Raw genomic sequence first — 21,428 nt, forward strand, 5'->3', positions numbered from 1 at the left:
TATTGAATTATCTAATAACAGAAAAAGAAAGAAATCAACATGATTTCAAAGTCTTAACCTCAGTATTTCAAACAATGAAGCTACCATGAGATAGAGAGCAATGTGAAAAAGCAGGTTTGGATGCAGTAAGAAATCAGAACCTAAGTTATGGACACATTATATTTGAGATTGCTTTTAGGTATTCAAGTGATGATGTCAAGGACAGAGCCAGATATATGAGTCTGAAGTTCAAGTAGGAAGTCCAGGAGAGAGATATAAATCAGAAAATAATCAGATTGGCAAGAATAAGGCATACAAATAGAAAAATATCAATAGGGTAGTTTCTGGTGACACAAAAGCGATGTTAAGTAAATATTGTAAGGAGAAGGGTTTTACCATCTGTGTCAAATGCTGTTGATGGGTGAAATGAAGATTGAGAATAGACTATTGATGACTTTGAAGAGACAGTTTCTGTTGAGTGGTGACAGCAAGGCCCTGATTGAATTAAGAGGCAATTCAGAAAAGAAAAGTTAAGATAGTGGATATAGTTATTTCTTTTGAGAAGTATGCTTTGAAAAGGACTGGAGAAAATGCTGTGATAGCTGAAACGGAAGTGAGATCAAGAGATTTGTTTAAGATATAAGAAATAAAAACATGTTTTTATACTGACAAAAAGTATCTAGTAGAGAAGGAACATTCCTGGAGCAGTGCTGCTGAGCAAGCAGGGATGGTTTCCACTTTGAAGAAGAGTTGGCTATTGTGAGGCACGTGATATTAATCCATGGTAAGGGAGAAAAGGTATAGTTTACAGTTAGAAGAGGTGTCAGAGCTAATGAAAATCCTCTTTTGGTTGTTTTTATTTTCTAGTGAAATAGGATGTAAGATTGTTAGTTGAGAATAGGGATATAAAAATAGAAGACAGATGTTAGAAAATATGGGAGAAAAATATGGATTGTTTTTTGAGGACATTGGGTAGGGAATGAAGTGGGGATCCTGGGCAATACTAACAATCCGTCTAGAACAGTGATCATTAATTTAAAAGGAGAACAGATGATATTCTTTTTTTTTTCTTTGTCAGCTATACTTTCAGCTGTGAAGATTCTGGCTCTGGGTAATCTGAGAGCCACAGTTAATCAGTTTGTGCTTTAGTGACAATGACATATTTTTTAAAAACCCAGCAAGGTGATTGAAGGTCAGCATAAGGAAGTTGTCACAATGTTAGACCATGGAATTTAAAATGCACAAGAAGTCAAGTAAATATATAATGGAATGAGGAATATTGGCACTTTGGTATGATCAATAGATTGTATTGGCAACATCAATATATTGATAGAATTATGGAATTAGAGGAAGAGAGCTAGAAAAATAGACAGTGTCATTAAACAGTTGGATCTTAGAGTAGAGTTGGAGAGGTATCAGTTATTGCAAAAAAAGAAAAAAAAAAAACAAAACCTTGTACTACCTTTCATGAAAAAGGAAAAGTTATTCATATGGTGGAACTAAGGAACTAAGAAACCCAATGGCAGAATCAATAGTCCAGATGGCAGAAGCAAGAACTCAAGTATTACAACTTAATAAAGAAATTCCAGCTGAATTTTGCACAGCTAAATTTCAAAATTGTTTTGGACCAGTAACTCCATTTTACTTCCCATTCTCCTTCTCTTTTTTATTATTTTTTTTAAATTCCGAAGCTAGAAACGGGGAGAGACAGTCAGACAGACTCCCGCATGCGCCCGACCGGGATCCACCCGGCACACCCACCAGGGGCGACGCTCTGCCCACCAGGGGGCGATGCTTGGCCCCTCCGGGGCGTCACTTTGCCGTGACCAGAGCCACTCTAGCACCTGGGGCAGAGGCCAAGGAGCCATCCCCAGTGCCTGGGCCATCTTTGCTTCAATGGAGCCTTGGCTGCGGGAGGGGAAGAGAGAGACAGAGAGGAAGGAGGGGGGTGATGGAGAAGCAAATGGGCGCTTCTCCTGTGTGCCCTGGCCGGGAACCGAACCCGGGTCCCCCGCACGCCAGGCTGATGCTCTACTGCTGAGCCAACCGGCTAGGGCCTCTCCTTCCCTTTTTTAACCAAAAAGTCATTTGTTATACTATGGCTTTCCCATAATTGTATATTAAAAATGTTGGAAGAAAGTAACTTTTCTTTCATTTCAAAAGTCAACAAATGGAAGAAATTGTACTCAGAAGTTGTACTTCACCTAAACCTGATTAGATAATTAGGATGATTATTCTAGACTCTTGAACTGATACAATTTAGTTGAGCATTTAAAATTTTTATTATAGCTATAACAGAATGAGATACTTTGAAACCTTGGGAGAGGGTAAGTATATTTTGCATATTAGAGAAATCTTGGGGACCAGAGATAGAACTGTAGTAGACAGAATTTTAACATAGTTCCATGGTCTCTGTCCCCTGCTGTTAAGTGGCAAACAGATTTTGCAGATGTAACCATGGTTACTAATGAATTAACCTAAGATATGGTGATATTTGGGTAAGCCAAATGTAATCAATAAATGCTTTAGAATAAAAATTTTTTAGCCCTGGCCAGTTGGCTCAGTGGTAGAGCATTGACCTAGTGAGTGGAAGTCCTGGGTTCAATTCCCTGCCAGGTCACAAAGAAGTGCCTATCTGTTTCTCCACCTTTCCCCTGCTCTTTCTCTCTATCTCTCTCTTCCCCTCCTGCAGCCAAGGCTCCATTGGAGCAAAGTTGGCCCGGGTGCTGAGGATGGCTCCATGGCCTCCTCCTCAGGTGCTAGAATGGCTCTGGTTGCAACGAAGCAATGGCCCAGATGCACAAAGCATCACCCCCTAGTGGCCATGCCAGGTGGATCCTGATCAGGAGCATGCATCCCGGTGGGGAAAATGTGGGAGTCTGTCTTTCTGCCACCCCACTTCTCACTTCAAAAAAATACAAAAAAAAATTATCCAAATCACTGTAGAAGAATTCAGAGAAATTGAAAGTGTAAAAAGAATGTAACATATCACTGCTGGCCTAAAATTGCAAAGTTCTTTCCTCCATTACTCCCCTGTTGCCTTTATCTTGCTTTATTTTTTCTATGACCTATATCCCCTTATAAAACAATATGCCATTTACTCATTCATTATAGTTTTAGTCAATCTCCTACTTGGAAGCAAGTTCCAAGAGAAGAGGGATGTTTGTCTGTTTTACATATTGTGGAGTATTTAAGAATGCTTGGCACATGGCAAGCACTCAATACACACTTTTTGCAAGCATCCATCTGTGACCTTCCTTTTTCCAAAATAAAATTTTCTTATTTCTCATTTTTCCTCTAATTTTTGGTTCGATTACAGAGTTAGACTTACTTAAGTTGCTACCCTAATATAATCATACTTATCAGCCCATCCATTCATAATTTTTAAAAAGGTTTCTCTTTTGTCATAATTCACTAATGCTGAATTGTCACCTTAGGTTCAGTATTTGATCTTTATAATTCCTTATTTATAATTATATATTAATTATCTCAAAGGAGGATTAGTTCAGTATGCATACATCATGTGGAGTAGAAAACTTCAAGTAGTGTCATCAGTGTCAGAGATTTAGTTAAAAACACTGCGTCTTACTCTATACTTTCTCCCTGGTAAACCCTACCCAACACCAGAGCTTCAATAACTTTTATTTTTTTTAATGAATTCAATAATTATTTCTCCAACCCTCTGCTCTCTTGTTAGTTCCACAACTGTCTAAAATATAGACAATAATGATCTCTTCCCTCTACCTTGCTGGCCTCCTTTTGCCCACTCTATCCTGAAACTTAAGGTAAAAACTTAGAAGTATTATTTAGAACATCCTTTTCCCCTTTCTTGCAAATCAAGTATTTCTTTACTTTTAGGTTCAATTTAAAAATTTTTTTATTATAATGTATTTCCACATGCCAGGTCAGTCAACATTAATCTCTTATCTTTACTCCAAAATTCTCTGTCTGAAACCATTGCTGTCATATTCTCTCCTTCAAATCATACTATGCACTGCAGCCAGAGTATGAAAATTTAAACAACTTAAAAATTAATTCTTCATCTCATACTGCTTAAAAATCCTTAAATGGCTTCTTTGTTATTAAGTATAATGTCCAATTCTTAACATGGTTAAGATAACCTCCAACAATCTCTGGGCCCCTCTTGTATTTCTGCTCAAGTTAACTTTATTATTTCTGTTTCTTTAATAAATCAAGAATACTTTATCCCTCTGCCATTTTAACATCATGTCACAGATCATTTATTCTTTTTAGAACATACCATTTATTTTGACCAAGCTATTCAAATTTATTCCATCACTTTTCTTTTAGAAATTAATGTGCCCCACACAAGTATAGTCAATTCATCCTGACAAAGAAACAAAGGCAACACAAAAAAGAAAAGATGGACTTTCCAGCAAATAATGTTGTAACAACTGGACTGGCCCTGGCCAGTTGGCTCAGTGGTAAAGCGTCAGCCTGGCATGCAGAAGTCCCGGGTTCGATTCCCGGCCAGGGCACACAGGAGAAGTGCCCATCTGCTTCTCCACCCCTACCTCTCTCCTTCTTCTCAGTTTCTCTCTTCCCCTCCTGCAGCGAGGCTCCATTGGAGCAATGATGGCCCGGGCGCTGGGGATGGCTCCTTGGCCTCTGCCCCAGGCGCTAGAGTGGCTCTGGTCGCAACAGAGCGATGCCCCGGAGGGGCAGAGCATCGCCCCTGGTGGGCAGAGCGTCGCCCCCCTGGTGGGCGTGCTGGGTGGATCCCGGTCGGGCGCATGCGGGAGTCTGTCTGACTGTCTCTCCCCGTTTCCAGCTTCAGAAAAGTACAAAATAAAAAAAAAAACTGGACTATCACATGCAAAATAATTAATCTAGACAAAGACTTTACATTCTTCACCAAAAGGAACTAAAAATGAATCACAGTCCTAAATATAAAATGCAAAACTATAAAACTCCCATAAGTTAACAAAGAAGAAATCCTAGATGACTTTAGATATAGTGATGATTTTTTAAATACAGCACCAAAGCATGATCCATGAAAGAAATAATTGATAAGCTGTACTTCATTGAAATTAAATTCTGTTCTGTGAAAGACAATGTCAAGGTCAAGAGAATACAAACCCTATACTGGGAGAAAATGCTTACAAAAGGAACATTGATAAAAGATTGTTATCTAAAATATACAAAAGAAGAAATTCTTAAAACTCAACAGTAAGAAAACAAACTAAATGATTAGAAAGTAGGTCAAAAATCTGAACAGGTACCTCACCAAAGAAGATATAGAGCTGGCAAATAAGCAGATGGAAATATGTTCCATGTAACATATCACACTGGGGAACAAAATTTTTGTTGCATCCACAAAAACACTTGTTCTTACCTAATTCAAGTGTGCTGATCTCAAATCTGACATTAATTTTCTCTGTAAGCTACAGTTTTTGCAATTCAAGATTTTAGATTTTCATCTTATTGTAAAATTTTCAACATTTAGTTTAACATAATGAAGTAGAATGTCTTCTTGGGCATCATCTTTGTGAAAATATAATTTGTTTAATGCAGTAAATACACTAATACACTAAAAGATATGATTGCATCAGAATTTGTCTACAATTTCAAAATAGAACATATTAAAACACTTATTTTAATCATAAAATTTGCACAAAACTTATTTAAACCCTATTCAGGCAAAAATTTGCATTTATAGCTCTTTGTTTGTGTACTTGTGGAAGACAATTTCATTTGATGCTCCAGCAGTATTCTGCTCATCACTAACAGCTCCAAAATTTTCGGGAAACTTATCAAGGTGACTGTTCAGGAAGTGAATCTTAACGCTCATGTTACATCCAATGTCATGGAAAGCCAACAGAATCTTCTCAACCAGAAGTTCATAGTTTTCTGCTTTTTTGTTGCCAAGGAAGTTCTTTGTAACTGCCACAAAAGACTGCCATGCTGCTTTCTCCTCCTTATTCATCTTCCTGGCAAATTCTTTGTCATGTATGAGGGTTTGGATTTGAGGTCCATCGAGTACACCTGCTTCTGTCTTCTTGAAAGACAAGACAGGAAAAGCAGAAATAATATGTTGAAAGCATTCACTTTCTCTATTCAAAGCCTGAACAAATTGCTTCATTAAGCTAAGTTTGATGTGAAGTGGGGGGAAAACGATCCTGTTTTGATTAACTACAGGTTCATTCACAATATTTTGCATCCCTACTTCCAGAGCTTCACGTTTTGGCCACTCCTTCTGTGTCCAGTGTTTCTCCTTAGCTCAGCTGTCCAACAAACACAGAAAGCAAGGATACTTCATGAAACCTTTCTGTTGTCCTAGCAGGAAATTTACCATTTTAAGATCCACGCAAATGACCCAGTTATGCTCCTCATACTTCAGAAAGTTGAGGACAATTTTTATGTCATTATAATCTTCTCACAGATGAGTTGAATAACCAATTGGAACTGCTGCATAAAAATTACCATTGTGTAGGAGAACACATTTCAGACCCTGTTTAGAGCTGTCAAGAAATAGCCGCCGTTCTGTTGGACAGTAAGTGGCAACACCTAGCTGGCTGAGAAGACTACTGATATCATGGCAGTAAACAAAGTGTTTGTCTTCAGGAAAAAAGTCCACAAAAATTTGTTCATGCTTCCTCAAATGCTATACTTTAACTGACCAGTGAAGTACACTCTTTTCTTGAAGCCTGAAGGCTAATAACTCAGCTGCTTACTTTGATAGGCCCAAATTTCTAAGACATTCAATTCCGGTTAGCTAAACTGCTGAGGGGTTAATGACTTCTTGGCATCAGAAGAAGACTCTTCAGATTCTACAACCATTTCCTCATTCATCTTTTCAAAATACACTTGATCACCATGTTCACTTTCTTTGTCCTTAGGAGAAATAAAACCATTGAAAACTGGAACCGGGAGTGTCTCAGAGTTTGGAATAGGTCATATTGCTGAAGGAATATTAGTATATGCAATCATATGCCATTTTTTCTTGTCGATGTCCTTTGTATGGATCAGACAGAAATAACAGTCACTGCTGTGATTCTTAGGTTCACGCCAAACCATGGGAATACCAGAAGGCATTCCTTTGAGTTTTCCTTTTGTCCAGTCACGAAGCATTTCCTCACAATTATGACACACAATATGAGGAGCCCAATTCTTGTCGTATTCGCCAAGGGGAACTTGAAAATAGGCAATATATGCACATGTCACAAATGATGAAATATTGCACCTTTGACATTGAAGTATATAACAGCCACATATATAACAGAAGGTATCAGGACTATTATATTTTTGCCTACTCAAAGAAGTCATAATTCAATCTTAAAACAAAATAAGAGGGTGTTTTTATCAGATAATAATTTTTTACATTTAAAAACAACTACAATTATGTAAAAGTGATGTTTGTAAAACATTAATTGCCTTGTGGTTATGTTCAATCCAAGAGTCGTTGCCCTTTAACTTCAATTTAAAAACCAATGTATGCCATTAACTGTAACAAAAAGAAATTAAAATTGCATAAAAACTAGAGCATGCACCAAAAAAATAGAGTTCAGATTTTGAATCAGCGATGCAGATGTATATAGAAACAGTTCTAAAATTTCATGCAACAGAAAATGAAAAAAAAAATTGTCCTCAGTGTTATCAAAGAAATACTAATTAAAATAACAATAAGATATCACCGCACCCTATTAGAATGGTCAAAATGCAAAATACTGAGAACATCAAATGCTGGTAAGGATATGAAGCAACAGAAACAGTCATCACTGATGGGAAAACAAAATGGCACAGGCACTCTGGAAGACAGTTTGTCAGTTTCTCACAAAGCTAAACATGCTTTTAGCATATCATATAGTAATTGTGTTCCTTGATACTTACCCTAAAGAGTTGAAAACTTATATGAACATAAGAATCTGTACATGGATGTTATAGAAGTTTTATTCATATAAAATATTGGACATTGGAATTATTATTCAGTCCTAATAAGAAATGATCTATCAAACAATGAAAAGACATGTAGGAACCATAAATTCATATTACTAAGTGGCAGGAGCCAATAAGGTAAAGGTACATACTATGTGATTCCAACTACACTTCATATTCATTTTGAAAATATCCTCTAATTATTGTTAGCAGTATATATGAAATTCTGGATAAAGCAAACTATGGAAACATTAGAGATGAGTGGTGCCTGTATTTGGGGGAGAGATTGAGATAAAGAGGCAGAGCACAAAAGGTTTTTAGGGCTGTGAAAATATTCTGTAAGACACCAAAATAATGGGTTTTTCCAAACAACACCAAGAATGAACTCTGAGGTAATCTAGTACTTCAGGTGATTATGTTATGTCAGTGTAGGTTCAACAATTATAACAAATTTCCCATTTTGATGGGCTATGTTTACAATGGAGAAGGCTATGCATGAGTGAGGACAGGGGGTAAGTGGGAGATCTCTGTACCTTCCACTCCATTTTTCTGTGAATGTAGAATTGCTTTAAAATGTCTGATTTTAAAAATACTTAAAAAAAATCCTAATACCTTCACACTAGGGCCAAAAATAGAATGCTTCTATAACTATCACATGGCCTGACCTCTGGTGGCACAGTGGATAAAGCATTAACCTGCAATGCTGAGGTCACTGGTTCGAAGCCCTGGGCTTGCCTGTTCAAGACACATATGGGAGTTGATGCTTCCTGCTCTTCCCCTTTCTTATCTCTCTCTCTGTCTAAAATGAGTAAATTATATATATATATATAAATTTATTTATATATACAAAATTATATATAATTATCACCGGTCATTCTGTAACTCCTACATATCTCTCATCAAACTTGGAATTCTGTATGTATTAGTGTATTGTAGTTTTCCACACTAGATTGGAATCTCTATGAAGGCAATAACCACATATGCCTTGTTTACTCTGTAATAGCTTTCGAACCAAGTATCATGCTTGTTAAATATCTATTGAATGAATGAACTAACCTCAAGGTTTTTAACCTATCTCTCCAAGCACCCTCCCAAAATACCTGTTCCTTTACCCCTGTGATACAAAATTAAATCCACAAGTAAAAACTTTTCTAGCAAGTTGCCTCACACTTAACTTTTTTATGAACATCTCCATTTTAGTAATTAAAACTCTACTCCTAGCCAACTGTCCCTCTGTCTTATGGAATCCAATTTAAGGCAAGAAATAGCTTTATTCTCAAATTTTCATTAAGATTCCTCCTTATGCATCTTATCTCATAGTTTTATTCCTACCTCTCCTAGACACTCCTTATACTAGCTTTTTCTATTAGTTATGATTTTATATATATATTGTATCTTATAATATAAATTGCAAACTACCCCACAGCAGAGCAAATATATTGTACTAAACATCTTTGCATACAATATATACTTTCCTTTTAGTAGATGTTAAGCAGTTATTTTTAAAAGTCTTTCTTCTGGCCCTAGTCAGTTGGCTCAGTGGTAGAGTGTCAGCCTGGCGTGCAGGAGTCCCAGGTTTGATTCCTGGTCAGGGCACACAGGAGAAGCACCCATCTGCTTCTCCACCCCTCCCCCTCTCCTTCCTCTCTGTCTCTCTCTTCCCCTCCCACAGCCAAGGCTCCATTGGAGCAAAGTTGGCCTGGGCACTGAGGATGGCTCTATGGCCTCTGCCTCAAGTGCTAGAATGGCTCTGGTTGCAACAGAGCGATGCCCCAGATGGGCAGAGCATTGCTCCCTGGTGGGCATGCTGGGTGGATCCTGGTCGGGCACATGTGGGAGTCTGTCTGACTGCCTCCCTGTTTCCAACTTCAGAAAAATACAAAAAATAATAATAATAATAATAAAATAAAAGTCTTTGTTCCAAATGCCCATAGGTGTGAAGAAGTCTACATTACTTGAGAATCTTTTCATTTTCATCATCCAGGAAAATTTAGTGAAAAAATTAAAATCAATCTCTGAGATTCACTTTACATGCTGACTTCTACTCTAAATTACTTGACTGACCATAGGAAGGGACATGAATTTCATATTCTTTATGCTTCACTTTTATTAGCTATAAACTAGTTAATATGTATAAATATATTATAAACAATGTTAGATACAAAATAAGTGCTTTATAAGTGCATTAGGGGGTATTTATATTATTATCATATGGTCTTTTAGCTTTCTTTAAGTCCATAGTCCAAAGAGAAACATTTATATCAACATTGAAAGAAAATGTAAATTTTACTATAAATAGTAGTAAAGTTCTGGCAAGGCAAAGAGACATTTCTTTCTAAGGAAACTTATTGTTGAAAAGAGCAGAATTATTATACCTTTTTATACTTCTCATTACTTACTTCACTAAAATGAAAACAGCAAAATATACAAGAGTAATAAATATGAGAAAAAAAAGGATTGATATACATGAGCTTACAAACAAAAAAAGATACTTCAACATCTAATTTATAATTCTTAGAGTAAAGAACAATGCTATTGCTGAAATATAAAAGCCAAAATGTGCTCAATGTATTGTACAGAAAAAATTCACTCTTCATAGATACCACTAATAATATATTAAATTTAATCTTAAATAATCATAGAAAAAGATTTTCTTATTAACCACACAGATTATATTCTTAATACAATTTCAACTGTAAAAGAAGAATCTTTTATTTTTAAATATCTACTATCATATCTATTTGATATCTACTATCCTGAATTTCACCAATTCAACATCATAATTATCTGTGGCAGAGACTGATCAAAATATCATGAGTAATTTACCAGATTTTATTTGTCTACAGAAATAATTTTCTCTTTTTATCCCTCAGTGATCAATGCCTCCATAGATGAGAATGAATGGGCTTTTTCTCTACTTGGTTTTATATCACAGAAATGATGACCCTTCACTAGAAACAACTTCCCATTCCAATATTTTAGAAATACCTCTAAGGAAGGTTTTTGTTTGATTATTTTGTTTTTGACTGAAAAACAATGTCTAGATTATAATTTGAGAACAATATGAAGAAAATGAGAATCCAGTTTACTATGATAAATACCTAGTCTTTTTACCAACATGCATGTAATAAAAATGTAAGATGCTCAAAAATGAACAAATATAGGTTTATTTTGAGAAACTTTTTTTCTATGTAGTCAAGTCTATGGAAAATCATATACAATATAAAATAGAAAATAGCAGATTATTTTCACATCTTTATTAAAATAAAAAGTAATTTGTGGTAATTCAGAAAGATACGTTAGTTTAAGAAGCCTTTAATTTTATAATTAAATTTAAATATATCCAATATTACCTAAAAATTGCTTTTCAAAAACTTTTTTTTTCAGAAAATATGTGAAAAATATTGCAGCCCTAAGTAGAAGACAAACACACACATATACACACTGGTTAATACCCAATAGGGTAAGGAAGAAATTATCCATCGGATGCACCCAAAAGGGAAAAAAAGGTACATTAGAACCAAAAAGAGATGCTCCTTTCTATATTATGCTTTGCGGTATACATCCTGTGCTCTCTCCTTACAAAGCCTAACATGTGTGCACTAGTCAAAAAAGAAATATTTATATAGTCCATTTCAGTGTTTCACTCAGAGCAGGGCAAGAAACAGATGAATTTGGAACTTAGACACAATCAATTTATAAATGGCACACTTACCTAAAATTGTTCAGTCTGTTACTGGTGGAGCTCTGTTTTAAGTCAGGTATCTGTTTCCAGAACCCACATTTTTAACCACATATTATTTCTTCAATCACATTACATTTCATAACCTGAAATGTACTAAATTGCCTCCAATAAAACACAGTACTGTGTTTCAGGGACTTAAAAGATTGTTTTAAAGACTTGAGAAGAAGAAGAAGATCACTATTTGGCAATGGACCCATGACCATAGTAAAATGAGTTTAAACAATTAGCAAATGGAAATCCACATCTCTGAGGCTTTGTTTTCATTTTTTGCCTGCCCTTTGCAGAACTAATTTTATACTGGAGATCTATTCATTCATGGATAGATTCATGGGTGCTAATTATTCACCCCATTTTTATTAATGTATGCATTAAAGATTCTGGAAAATATAGTAGTTTGGGGAAAACAGACAACAGTATCTATGTTTGTAAAAGTAAATGAGAGCCCTGGCCATTGGCTCAGTGGTAGAGTGTCAGCTCAGCATGTAGATGTCCCAGGATCAATTCCTGGTCAGGGCACACAGGAGATGTGACCATCTCTTTCTCTACTCCTCCCCCTTTTCTCTCTCTCTCTCTCTCTTTCTCTCTCCTCCCCCTCTCCCTCCTATAGCCATAGCTCGATTGGTTTGAGCTCATTGGCCCCAGGTGCTGAGGATGTCTCTGTGGAGCCTCCACATCAGGTGTTAAAAATAGCTCAGTTGCAAGCATTGCTACAGATGAGTAGAGAGCATCAGCCCAGATCAAGGTCTTTGTGTGGATCCCAGTTGGGGTGCAGACAGGAGTCTGTCTACCTCCCCTCCTCTCACTTGGAAAAGAAGGAAAAAAAAAGTAAATCAAAAAAATTATAAAATATTTATTTTTCTTATACATGTGACCTGTCTTTGCTTAGGCTTTATTAAATTTAAATATCAATTATTGACTTATGTGGTTTTTCCCATGAGCACAGAGATTAGTAGGAAATAAGAAATTCTTTAGATCTATTTTTAGAAAGAAAAGCCCATCAATTTCAGACTAAAAAGTTTTTAGATAGTAATATATTATAGAGTTCAAAAAATGTTGTTTGAGAATATTAAAATATCTTTGCAAAGGAGACAAGATGGTGTTGGAGTAGGTGGAAGTATCAACATCCACCTCCCAGAACCAAAGTGGATTACAAACTAATTTTAAGAACCATCATCTGGAAAAACCAATTTTGGACTAAACTAAGAGGACTCTTCAACCAAGGAACACTGAAGAAGGCACACTGAGTCTGATAGGAAAAGCGGAAATGTGGAGAGGGCTGCCCAGCTCCCCAGAGTGAACAAAAGCCAGGAGAGACTCGTGTGGTAGGAAGTAAGTTTAGCAGAGAGGGGAGGGTCCTGAGTCCCAGGAACAAAGCCCCAGCCTGCAGCCCCAGAGCCTAGAAGAGGTGTATGGACAGTATTCAGCTGGAAACAAGACAGGATACTGTTTGTGAGAAAGAGACTGATTTTGCAGACCCAGGATTCTTTTTAAAGGGACTGCGCAGAAAACCTCTCTCACAACCACTCACCCAGGGCTCCAGGGTACAAGGAGAGAGGAGAGGACCGGAGTAGCAAGAAGAGAGTGTAATCTAGGAGGCACAGGGAGAAACATTTTGAGAGACAGCCACCCTAAACCCTGGGCTGAGTCACTTCCCAAATCTGAAGTGAATATTTCCCCTGGAAACAGCAATATCAGGAAAGGGAAGCAGGACACCAGCCAAATGAGCTCTCCCGGGGCACTCAGAGCAGAGTCGTTTAGGAGGGAGATTTCGGGACTACAGTAGTGAGTCTCAGGGTCTGAGCTGCAGTGCCCCCCACCCACATGGCTGAGGGCTTGACTGAGGATGGGCGGCTGCGGGATGCAGAAGCGTGGTTCTGTCGGCAAGGGCAGAGGCTGGCTGGCCACCACTGAGGCTCAGGTGTGAGCTCAGTCTTGCCCGGCTGGGAAGGAAGGGATGTGCAAATGTGGTCAAGCCCAGCTGTGGGCCTTCTGCAATCCAGCCTGTGGGGGGGGGGGAAGGGCGGGAACCCCAGAAGGGGTGGAGACCCACCCTTGAGCAAGGGTGCAGAAGCACAGCCCTGCACCACCTGTGGAACCGAGGCTTGTAGCCTGACTTGGAAGCCGCCTCCTCCCGCAGGGTGGAGCCAAAAGCCCAGAACAGGCTGAGTCCAGCTACTGAGCTTGGGCATGCAGTCTCGACTGGCCTGTGGAGCCAAGGCTTGCAGCCATCCCATGAGCGGGCTTCCCCTGCAAGGGCGGGACAAAAGCACGGAATCAGGCAGAGACCCACAGCTGAGCAAAGGTGCTTACCCCTGCCCTCAGGGCCGAGCATAATGCCATCCGCGGGGGTGGGGCGAAGGCCAAGTCCACCGAGACTTGTATAACCAAGCACGTGATCACAGCCTCTCCCTTGAAGGAGAGGTGAAAACCACAGCAACAGTGGGAAGGCACTACAATGCCCATACCTGAACGCCCTAGGCAGCAACAGCAGAGGGGGTGGTGGCCTGCAGACAAACCACACATAGGGAACACAGAGAACACACACAGTGGACTCCAGTGGTCAAAACCTTCTTTTACACAGACAAAATAAGAAAGCAGAGAAATGCAACAAAAATGAATCAAGAGAAATCCCCGAAAAAGGATCTGAGTGAGTCAGATATAACCAAATTACAAGATGCAGAGTTTAAAATAACAACTGTTAGGATGCTCAAAGATATTAGAACAAGAGATAGTCATTATGAACACCTAAAGAGATAGAAAATATAACAAAGGACATTGAAATAATAAAAAAGAATCAGTCAGAAATGACAAATACAATATTAGAAATGAAGAACACAATGGAAAGAATTAAAAGCAGGATGGATGAAGCTGAGAATCAAATCAGCAAGTTAGAGAACATTATCATGAAGGCACAGAAGCAAAGCAGAAAAAAAAGAGAGACTCAAAAAGTCTGAGGAAACTCTAAGAGAGCTCTGTGACAACATGAAGAGAAATAACATCTGCATCATAGGGGTTCCTGAAGAAGAAGAGAAAGAACAAAGGATAGAGACTTTGTTCAAACATATCATAGCTGAAATATTCCCTCAATTAAGGCAGGAAAATGTCTCACAAGTTCAAGAAGCACAGAGAACTCCATTAAAGAGAAACCCAAAGAAATCTACACCAAGACACATCATAATTAAAATACCAAAGCTAAGTGATAAAAAGAAAATATTAAAAGCTGCTAGAGAAAAAAAAGACTATCACCTACAAAGGAGCCCACATATGGGTGAATTCCAACTTCTCAACAGAAACACTTGAGGCCAGAAGGGAATGGCAAGAAATATTCAAAGTAATGCAAAACAAGAGCCTACAGCCAAGACTACTTTATGCAGCAAGGTTATTGTTTAAAATGGAAGGAAAATAAAAAGTTTTCCAGACCAAAAAAAACTCAAGAAATTCCCTACAACCAAACCAAGGCTGCAAGAAATACTAAGAGGCCTGTTGTAAACATATCAAAGAAGAAAAAGAATATAGCAAAAGAGGAATACAGTTTTAAAGAATAAAATGGAAATAAACAATTACATATCAATAATAACCTTAAATGTAAATGGATTAAATGATCTGAACAAAAGACATAGAGTAGCTGTGTGGATAAGAAAACAGGACCCATATGTACGCTGTCTACAAGAGACACACCTTAAAACAAAAGATGCACATAGACTGAAGATAAAAGAATGGAAAAAAAATATTTCACGCAAATGAAAATGAAAAACAAGCTGGGGAAGCAATACTTATATCAGACAAAATGGACTTTAAAACAAAGAATATACTAAGAGATAAAGAAGGTCACTACCTAATGATAAAGGGAGCAATCCAACAGGAAGATATAATTGTTATAAATATCTATGCACCTAATATAGGAGCACCTAAATATATAAAGCAGACTTTGATGGATTTAAAGGGCGAGATCAACAGCAATACTATCATAGTAGGGGATTTCAATACTCCATAAACATTATTAGATAGATCCTCAAGAAAGAAAATTAACAAAGAAACAGCAGACTTAAAGGGCATACTAGATCAATTTGATTTAATAGATATCTTCAGAACCTTTCACCCTAAAGCAGCAGAATATACATTCTTTTCAAGTGCTCATGGTACATTCTCTAGGATAGACCACATGTTAGGGCACAAAAGCGGCCTCAACAAATTTAAAAAGATTGAAACCATATCGAGCACTTTCTCTGATCACAATGGCATGAAACTAGAAATCAACCACAATAGAAAAACTGAAAAATACTCAAACACTTGGGAACTAAATAGCATGTTATAACGAATGGGTTAACAATGAGATCAAAGAAGAAATAAAAAAATTCCTAGAAACAAATGATAACAAGTATATATCAACTCAAAATTTATGGGACACAGAAAAAGCAGTCCTGAGAGGGAAGTTCATAGCATTATAGGCATACCTCAAGAAGCTAGAAAAAACAAATAAACAACTTGACCCTGCATCTAAAAGAACTAGAAAAAGAACAGCAAGTAAAGCAAAGAGCTAGTAGAAGGAAGGAAATAATAAAGATCAGAGCAGAAATAAATGACATAGAGGCTAAAGAAATAATAGAGAGGATCAATGAAACCAGGAGATGATTCTTTGAAAAGGTAAACAAGATCAATGAACCTTTAACCAGACTCACCAAGAAAAAAAGAGAGAGGACTCAAATAAATAAAATTAGAAATGAGAGTGGAGAAACAACAACTGACACAACAGAAATACAAAATATTGTAAGAAAATACTATGAAGAACTGTATGCCAAAAAACTAGACAGCCTAGATGAAATGCACAAATTCCTTGAAACATATAATCTTCCAAAAATTAATCTGGAAGAATCAGAAAACCTAAACAGACTGATTACAACAAATGAGATTGAAACAGTTATCAAAAAAACTCCCAACAAAGAAAAGTCTGGGGCCTGATGGCTTCACAAGTGAATTCTACCAAATATTCAAAGAACTAACTCCCATCCTTCTCAAGCTATTTCAAAAAATTCAAGAGGAAGGAAGACTTTCAAGCTCCTTTTATGAGGCAAGTATAATTCTGATTCCAAAACCAGGCAAAGACAACACAAAGAAAGAAAATTATAGGCCAATATCCCTGATGAATTTAGATGCTAAAATTCTCAACAAAATATTAGCAAACCAGATCCAGCAATATATGAAAAAAATCATACACCATGATCAAGTGGGATTTATTCTTGGGAGGCAAGGCTGGTACAATATTTGCAAATCAATCAATGTGATTCATCACATAAACAAAAGGAAGGAGAAAAACCACATGATAATTTCAATAGATGCAGAAAAAGTATTTGATAAAATCCAGCACTCATTCATGATCAAAACTCTCAGCAAAGTGGGAATACAGGGAACATACCTCAACATGATAAAGGCCATTAATGACAAACCCACAGTCAACATCATACTCAATGGGCAAAAATTCAAAGCAATCCCCTTAAGATCAGGAACAAGGCAGGGGTGTCCTTTTTTACCACTCTTATTCAACATAGTTCTGGAAGTCCTAGCCAAAGCAATCAGACAAGAAAAAGAAATAAAAGGCATCCAAATTGGAAAAGAAGAAGTAAAACTATCACTATTTGCAGATGATATGATATTGTATACAGAAAACCCTAAAGTCTCAGTCAAAAGACTACTAGACCTGCTAAATGAATTCAGCAAGGTGGCAGAATATAAAATTAATACTCAGAAATCAGGCATTTTTATACACTAACAATGAACTGTCAGAAAGAGAAATTAAGGAAGCAATCCCCTTTACTACTGCAACCAAAAAAATAAAGTACCTAGGAATAAATTTAACCAGGGAGATTAAAGACTTGTACTAGGAAAATTATAAAACATTGATAAATGAAATTAAGGAAGATAAAAACAAGTGGAAGCATATACCGTGCTCATGGTTAGGAAGAATAAACATCATTAAAATGTCTACATTACTCAAAGCAATTTATAAATTCAATGCAATACTGATTAAAATACCAATGACTTACTTTAAAGATATAGAACACATATTCCAAAACTTTATATGGAACCAAAAGAGAACACAAATAGCCTCAGCAATCTTGAAAAGGAAGAATAAAGTAGGAGGTATCACACTTCCAGATATCAAGTTATACTATTAGGCCATTGTACTCAAAACAGCCTGGTACTGGCATAAGAACAGGCATATAGATCAATAGAACATAACAGAGAACCCAGAAATAAACCCACAGCTCTATGGACAAATTGATGTTTGACAAAGGAGGTAAGAGTATACAATGGAGTAAAGACAGCCTCTTAAATAAATGGTGTTGGGAAAATTGGACAGCTACCTGCAAAAAATGAAACTAGACCACCAACTTACACCATTCATAAAAATAAACTCAAAATAGATAAAAGACTTAAATGTAAGTTGTGAAACTGTAAGTATCTTAGAAGAAAACATAGGCAGTAAACTCTCCAACATATCTCGCAGCAATATATTTGCCGATTTATCTCCACGGGCAAGGGAAATAAGAGACAAGATAAACAAATGGGACTATATCAGACTAAAAAGCTTCTGCACAGCTAAAGACAATAAGAACAGAATAAAAAGACAAACTACACAATGGGAGAATATATTTGACAATACATCTTATAAGGGGTTAATAACCAAAAATTATAAAGAACTTGTAAAACTCAATACCAGAAAGACAATCCAATCAAAAATTGGGCAAAAGAAATGAATAGACACTTCTCCAAAGAGGACATACAGATGGTCAATAGGAAAATGTTCAACATCACTAATCATTATAGAAATGCAAATTAAAACCACAATAAGATATCACCTCACAGGGGTCACAATGGCGCTCATCAACAAAACAGCACAGAGTAAGTGCTGGTTCACAATGGAGCTCATCATCAAAACAACACAGAATAAGTGCTGGCGAGGATGTGGAGAAAAGGGAATCCTCCTGCACTGCTGGTGGGAATGAAGACTGGTGCAGCCACTGTGGAAAACAGTATGGAAATTCCTCAAAAAATTAAAAATCAAACTGCCTTTTGACTCACCTATCCCACTTTTATTCCACTTTTAGGAATATACCCTAAGAACACCATAGCACTGTTCCAAAAGGAGAAATGCACTCCCATGTTTATGGCAGCATTGTTCACAATAGCTAAGATCTGGAAACAGCCCAAGTGTCTGTCAGTTGACGAGTGGATTAAAAGGCTTTGGTACATATATACTATAGAATACTACTCAGCCATAAGAAATGATGACATTGGATCATTTACAAACACATGAATGGACCTTGATAACATTATACTAAGCGAAATAAGTAAATCATTAAAACTAAGAACTGTATGATTCCATACAGAGGTGGGACATAAAAATGAACCTCAGAGACATGGACAGCAGTGTTGGAGTTACAGGGTAGGGGGGAGGAGGGGGGTGGGGGAGGGGAGGAGCACAAAGAAAACCAGTTAGAAGGTGACGGAAGACAATTGGACTTTGGGTGATGGGAATGCAGCTTAATCAAATGTCAAAATAACGTAGAGATGTTTTCTCTGAACATATGTACCCTGATTTATCAATGTCACCCGTTAAAATTAATCAAATAAAATTTTACCCCTTTGTCACTCCCACATCCTCTTACTCTTAGACCTTCTTAATCTTGCTCAGTTCTTTTCACTTACCACTTTCTAACTTATAGTATGTTTTCCTGTTCATTATTTTGGGTTGTTTTCTATCTTCCATGTTAGAATTTGTTTCTTGTGGACAAGGACCTTTTATCTTTTAAATTAAAAAAAAAACTTTTAAAATAAAAAATCTTTGCAAAGTACTAAATTGGCTTTCTCATTTGCTTTACATAGTAGAGACTAGATCAAAATTGTGTGTGTGTGTATATATATATATATATATCCTGTTCATCCAATGTGACATGAGAAAATGAAAAAATGTTATCACTGATACTATTTGACACATGAAGTCTTCATTCTCCAATATATCAGTTAGTTTCTAGACTAAACACTGTAAAGTAGTCTTTACAAGTTTAGTCTTCAAGAAAACTAAATATTTGTTCAAAAAAATGGGAACTTCTGAATAGTGTCTTCATGATCACAGATAAGTTAAAGCAAATATCAAAATGAAGTTCAAGTGCAGTATAACTGGAACCTTCTGTTTTGCTGGTATATTTATTGACAAAGTAACCCTTTGCCAAAATTAAAGAAAAAGGACAAAATTCATTGAGTGTCATTAAATAAACATTTAAGTCAATAATTTAATTTTAGTGCCTATCCTAAAGAAATAATACAAATTAACAATTTTAATCTTTTAATCTAGGAAAAATAAAACAGCTGTTCTTATAAAGGATGACAGTGGCATATTTCTACACTGTGCATGGGAAATGGACTTTTCAGAACCCTGAACTGTATGCACACACCTGGGCCCTGGCACTCACTCTGCTCTCTGTTTCCCACCTGAGCTCCCAGACTCTTTTAGGGTTTCTTCTACTGATGCCAAGTTGGACTTGAAGGCTGAGATACTCTGACATTCTCTTAAATGAAGACATACAGATTTTTTGAGAAAGTTCTTCATAAATAACAGCACAAACTCAGTAATCACTCTGGCATGAACTTTTCTGATATGTTCCTACCATGCCCAGAGAAAAATCAGTGCTTTACCCTGCAGCTTACCCCATTAGGGTCTGAAGCCAAGGCAAGTTCTGCTAACAATGTTGTATCTGCCCTGCTATGTAGGTATTCAGTTCTTCAGTCACCATAAATAACTACTGGAGAAACTTATTTAGTATCATAATCCGTGTATCGTATCTTTAACTGTCCAACAAAGAAAGAAAGGAAGAAGAGATGGAGTAAGAGAGGGAGGAAGGGAGAGAGGGAGTGATGGAGTGAGAGAGGAAGGGAGGGAGGGAGGGAGGAATGAAGAAAAAAAAAACTCTTTGAAAACCTTTACACCTAGGTTGCAATGGAAATAATTGTAGTTTTATATTATAATATAAAAAAATATAGAAATATTCACTTATCATCAAAGGTTATCAAAGTTCTAAAAAATGTTATAAACTTCATGGCTCCCAAACTTTTTTTAAATCTAATAACTTTTTAAAATATTTTTTATCAAAATTGGTTAAAACATAAATATTTTTAACAGGTTTGGAGATTTTTCAGAGGCACTGATAACCTAATTCTTAGTAAGTTTAATAACTGTTTCTGTAGTAGGCCATATTCATTTTTATCTAAAAGAAAAAGAAATCAAGTTGTATTAGCAATGTTCATGAAAATGAGAAAATTGGAATAAACTGCATCAAAATATTAAATATTTAAAATTCCAGAATATCAATGCTCTTTTTAAGAAAGATTTATATTTATGAATAACAATCCTGAGGGTGGTATTGTCTTTTTCCACTTACAGAAAATATCTGTTTTTTTCAAGCAGTTGTTTTCTATGGGGAAATTAATATGCTGGCAAGTTCAATGCTAGACACTCAGCTTAAAATCCATGCACTTTTCTCCTTTCTCTTACTCTACTCCTCTAAATTCTTCCCAGCGACTTTATTTTATCTCAACTCACTGTCAGAATCTTTAATGCATAGGTCTATAAAAATGGGATGAAGAATTAGCATTTCTATGAATAAACAGATTCCCAATATAAAATAAGTTCTGCAATAAAGCAGGCAAAGAAATGAAAACAGACTCTAGAGAACTGGAGTTCATTTGCTAATTTTATCCCAGTGCACTCTGGTCATGGGTCCATTGCCTAATAGTGATCTTCATCTTCTTT

The 21,428-nt window shown here is 36.6% G+C and overlaps 1 protein-coding gene across 6 annotated transcripts in view; it reads right to left on the reverse strand.

Moving 5' to 3' along the window:
* Positions 1-21,428, reverse strand: part of MALRD1 (MAM and LDL receptor class A domain containing 1) — a 794,026-nt gene that overhangs the window by 615,467 nt on the left and 157,131 nt on the right. The gene's annotated exons all lie outside the window — the stretch shown is intronic.

Source organism: Saccopteryx bilineata, chromosome 5 (genome assembly GCF_036850765.1).
Source record: "Saccopteryx bilineata isolate mSacBil1 chromosome 5, mSacBil1_pri_phased_curated, whole genome shotgun sequence".
Classification (NCBI taxonomy): domain Eukaryota; kingdom Metazoa; phylum Chordata; class Mammalia; order Chiroptera; family Emballonuridae; genus Saccopteryx; species Saccopteryx bilineata.